This window comes from Mustela nigripes, chromosome 14 (assembly GCF_022355385.1).
Source record: "Mustela nigripes isolate SB6536 chromosome 14, MUSNIG.SB6536, whole genome shotgun sequence".
Taxonomy (NCBI): domain Eukaryota; kingdom Metazoa; phylum Chordata; class Mammalia; order Carnivora; family Mustelidae; genus Mustela; species Mustela nigripes.
Genome location: NC_081570.1, coordinates 34,159,518 through 34,164,571, shown reverse-complemented (window position 1 = coordinate 34,164,571; position 5,054 = coordinate 34,159,518).

Here is a 5,054-nt window from a genome sequence, read left to right as displayed (position 1 = left end):
TTGGCCCAAGTGTGACGCTCGCCCGCACCCAGGCCCTGTCCCCCGGCCTCCAGAAATGCACCCACGCCAGCAACCTGGCCCCAATAAGAAGGTCAAATAAAGCCCCTGCTCCCTCTCTTCCTTGGCTGGGGGCCTGGGGGTCGGCCTCCAGCCCGAGCCCCAAGGCCCTGGGGCCTCAGTCAAGTTTTCCTTTCATTGACTGGAGCAGTAAACGATCAATAAATAAATAGCAGTGAAAAGCCTGCCTTCATCTTGGCAGGTTTTTGCCTTTGGTTCTGGGGTCTCTAACTAAAAGCTGTAGTTCTGTTCTGAATGTGCACCTTAATTTATTCAAATCCATTTATTCATTTATCGTTTTTCCTAGACCAGTCTGAATGTCTCATACAAGGCTCTTCAGTGAAGGCTTTTTTGTTCTGTTTAGAAATGTGATGTCTATTTTAGGAATTAGGAAGGAAATACAAATTAATTCAATAGAAAGTCTGTATTTTACTTTTTTAAAAGAGCCTTTTTATTTTTTTTTTTTATTTTTTATTTTTTTTTTTTTAAGATTTTATTTATTTATTTGACAGACAGAGATCGCAAGTAGGCAGAGAGGCAGGCAGAGAGAGAGAGGAGGAAGCAGGCTCCCTGCTGAGCAGAGAGCCCGATGCGGGACTTGATCCCAGGACCCTGAGATCATGACCTGAGCCGAAGGCAGCGGCTTAACCCACTGAGCCACCCAGGCGCCCCAAGAGCCTTTTTAAAAAGGCTAAAGATACCTACCAACCAAACGCAATATGTAGATTTTGTTTCAATCCTGATTTAAATAAGCCAACTCTAAAAATACATTTTGAGACAATTGGGGAAAACTGAACATGGGCTGATTTTTAGATGAATTAAGGGATTATTAATTTTGCTGTGTGTGATAAAATTATGGTCCTGTTCTGGTTATAAAATCAGTCTGTATTTGTTAAGAGATTTTTACCCAAGTATTTACAAGTGAAATGATATGATGTCTTGGATTGTTTTAAAGTACTCTAGCAAGGGGTGTCTGGGTGGCTCAGTCCTTAAGCATCTGCCTTCAGCTCAGGTCCTGATCCCAGAGTCCTGGGATAGAGCCCCGCATCGGGCTCCCTGCTTGGTGGGAAACCTGCTTCTCCCTCTTCCACTCCCCCTGCTTGTGTTCCCTCTCTCCCTGTGTCTCTCTCTGTCAAATAAATAAATAAAATCCTTAAAAGAATAAATAAAAATAAAATAAAATACTTTAGCAGAAGAAAAAAAATCTAGGGGGGGAGAAGGACAAATTATAAATAAGAGGAACAGGGTGTTGATAACCATTGACACTGGGTAATGGGTGCATGGAGGCTCAGGATTCCATTCTCTCTATGTATGTTTGAAACTTTCCGTAATAAAAAGGTATGAATTCCCTCACTCACATCTCTCCTGGTGAAGCCATTGAACTCAAAAGAGCAAGATCAAGTGTTAGATCAAATAAAAGTTTTATAATATAAATTGCTTTCTTTAAGTTGCTTTCTTTGGTCTTGAAAGGCTTTTAACAGTTAGAAGTTAAAATATTATGGAAAAATAAAAGACCATTGTCACAGTCTGTTAATCCCATATGCTCCCCGTGAGAAGGATAAATACTTACATGGCAGTTTTATGGGACCCAGAGCCCAATATAGGAAAATTTCCCAAAGGACTCTCTAACCCACCATCCTTATTATTTCTTCTTCCTCCTCCTCCTCCTCCTCCTCTTCTTCTTCTTCTTCTTTTAATCATCAGGGATAGGGGAGCAGGTAGGGGAAAATTGAGGCATGAGGTAATCTCTTATTTGACCAGTTAGAGCAAAGTAAAGATGGAGGCCAGTGGCCTTTAGTTTGAGATGCACTGGTGTACTAAAGACATATGCATTAAGGCCAGGAGGGCAATCATTTGAAACTGCCAGGTGAAGCTAGCTTTGCTCTCACTGAGTATCATTTGGAAAGCATCTCCAGTAAATGGCTCGTTTGAGAACTAGCACCTGGCTTGCTACTGGAGGCCAGGACAGTATAAAAAGGGTGGTAAATTGTTAGCTATAGGGTCAGGAACTTGGAAGGGGCAAGAAAAGAAAATGGATGACAAGGAAGATGGGAGAAGAGGTCTGTGGATGGATTCAAGATCTTCTGAAAATGAGTCCATAAACATTTATGCATAAAATGGGTCCATAAACATTTATGCATCTTGTGAATCTTCAAAATGGAGGAGACTTTCCACACTCTGGAAGACAAGAGGACCTGTTCTCTGGGGGTTGGTCAGCTTCCTCTCCCAGTCACCCCAGAACTTGCTCAATGGATTCATAAATAAAATGGGCTCAATGGCATGGACTTCCCCTTACCAAGGTTGAGCGGGCTTGCTGCCATTGTCGTTGCCCAATGCACCAGCAAGGTGACTAACCTTTAGCCACATGCGCTTGGGGACAGCTAGGCACCCTGGGGCAGTTTGTTCACATCATAAAGTGGTAGTGATTTGACCCCAATGGCATAGACACTTGTTCTGATTTTGATTTGTTTCCCCATCTCACCACGTCTCTGGAAGCACCACCCACCAAGGCTTGTTAAGTGCTGTGTGCAATTCTAGTATCCATACTTACAAAAAATGTTCACTTCAGGGGCACCTGCGTGTCTCAGTGGGTTAAAGCCTCTGCCTGCAGCTCAGGTCATGATCCCAGGGTCCTGGGATCGAGCCCCGCATCAGGCTCTCTGCTCAGTGGGGAGCCTGCTCCCGCCCCCCCATCTCCCCGCCTGCCTCTCTGCCTACTTGTGATCTCTGTCAAATAAATAAATAAAATCTTTTTTTAAAAAGTTCACTTCAATGCAAAAAAAATTTGAATATGGAATTCCATTAGTCAGAGCTTTCTCTTATTTTTATTCATGAAAGGAAAAGGGAATATTTCCAATAAAGAGTACATCTGTGAAATTGTAGTGTGTCTGGATTTCTCGAAAATAACTGTTTGTTGGGTGTGGTAGAGATGCTGTTCCATACTGAGATATTATGTTCCAGGTAGTGGACCCCGGGCACCAGAACTGTGGAAAGATGGTTATTCTGTTTGAGGGCATCTACTGAAGGAAGGAAGAGCAATCAATCACCATTATGTTGAAAGAGGCTAAGCAACCAGAAAACATAATATTATTTAAAACTTTTTAAATCATTTGGTGAAACAGATAGGCCTTGGAATGTTTTATACGTAGACTGGAACAACAAAGGTAGGATCTAAGTCTGCAATTATGGAATGGTTAGCAGTAGCTGGCATGTTGGACCAAACATGGCTGAATGAGGGGCAAGTGGAAGCAAAATCATTTCATTCACCAAGTAGAAATATTGAATCAAAATATAAGTATTTTTACTAATTTTGTGGTCTTCCTAGAAGGTATCCAGGTACAAAAACACTCTTGCTTGAATTTTTTTTTAATTTATTGCTTTAAAAGTGGTATAATTACAGAAGGGACGCCTTCTGCTTTGGTTGCTAAGGATGCTAAGGATACTTCGGTTTGCTAGGGCTGCTGTAGCAGACTGGGTGGCTTAAACAACAGAGGTCTGTTTTCTCACAGTTCCAGAAGTTGGAAATCTGATTTCAAGGTGTTGTCAGGACTGGTTTCTTCTGAAACCCCTCTCCTGGGCATGTAGATGTCTGTCTTCTCCCTGGGTCTTCCAGGATCTTCTCTGCCTATCTGTGTGTGTCAAAATCTCCTCCTTATAAAGGTACCAGTCAGATTGGATTAGGGCTCATACTAACGTCCTCATTTTAACTCAGTTACCTCTTCAAAGACTAGTCTCCAAATACAGTCATATTCTGAGGTGCTGGGGGTCAGGAATTCAGCATATGAACCCGAGAGGGACACAATTCAGCCCATAACAAGTGCTTTGAGAATAGATTCATCTGCAGGAATTGGTTCCTGCAGGGCTCCCCTGGCCCATGCTCTCAGTTCTGCTTTATCAGCTCTGTGCACCCTTCCTCCACCTCCTGCAGACTTCGCTGCTAAAAGCTAACACTTACTTGCAGCATTCTGAGGATTGCCCTTGGGCACTGGACTCCTGCTGCCCCTCCCCTTCCCCCACCCCCATATGCCATTCCACCCCACCCACCATGCAGAGGGTTGGAAGTGCCTGGGAGTCTTCCAAGACCACTTGACCTCCCACCCCAGCCTGCCAGGCTAGGAGTACAAAAGCCTATGTCTTGGGGAGCCTGGTTGGCTCAGTTGGTTAAGTGTCTGCCTTCAGCTCAGATCATCATCCCAGGGTCCTGGTATTGAGCCCCACATCAGGCTCCCTGCTCCATGGAGAGCCTGCTTCTCCCTTTCCCTCTGCCCCTACCCCTCCATCCTCATCCCCCAACCCCAAACCCTGCTTGTGTTCATATGCTCTTTCTATCCCAAATAAATAAAATCTTAAAAGACAAAAAACAGAAAAAACTCGCCCGTCTTTAGGCCAGACCAAACTCTGAAGCCTAATTATTGCCCTAGAGCTCCCAGCAGGACCAGGTGTATCGGAGACATCACAAGCAACCTCACTCTTGCCTGGTTCCTGTCCCTTTAGGAATCTGGTTCACCATTCCCTCACTGGTTCTCCTGAGAACTTTCCTTAATAAGCCACTTCATATGGGCCCTAGCCTCAGAGAGAACTTCTGGAAGAATCCTACCCAAAACCTATTTTTGCTGGTGAAACACCACAAATAATTCAAACTCTGTCAAGACCAGAAGGAAAGAGGCATAGAAGGAAGAATTCTTGTTGTTTAAAGACCACTGAAACAGGGTTTTTAGAAGTAGACACCGGAGATTTAGTCAGAGCTACAGGCACAGAAGCCTCCTGCCCTGGGATTGTGGTTTGTCCTCTAGAAATTCTCCACCAGGTCTCCTGAGGGAGCTTTTTAAAGGGAATTATGACTGAATGGGATGACAGTAAAGGAAGGATTTAAATAAAAGCAGAGTGGGCGCCTGGGTGGCTCAGTGGGTTAAGCCGCTGCCTTCAGCTCAGGTCATGATCTCAGGGTCCTGGGATCGAGTCCCACATCGGGCTCTCTGCTCGGCAGGGAGCCTGCT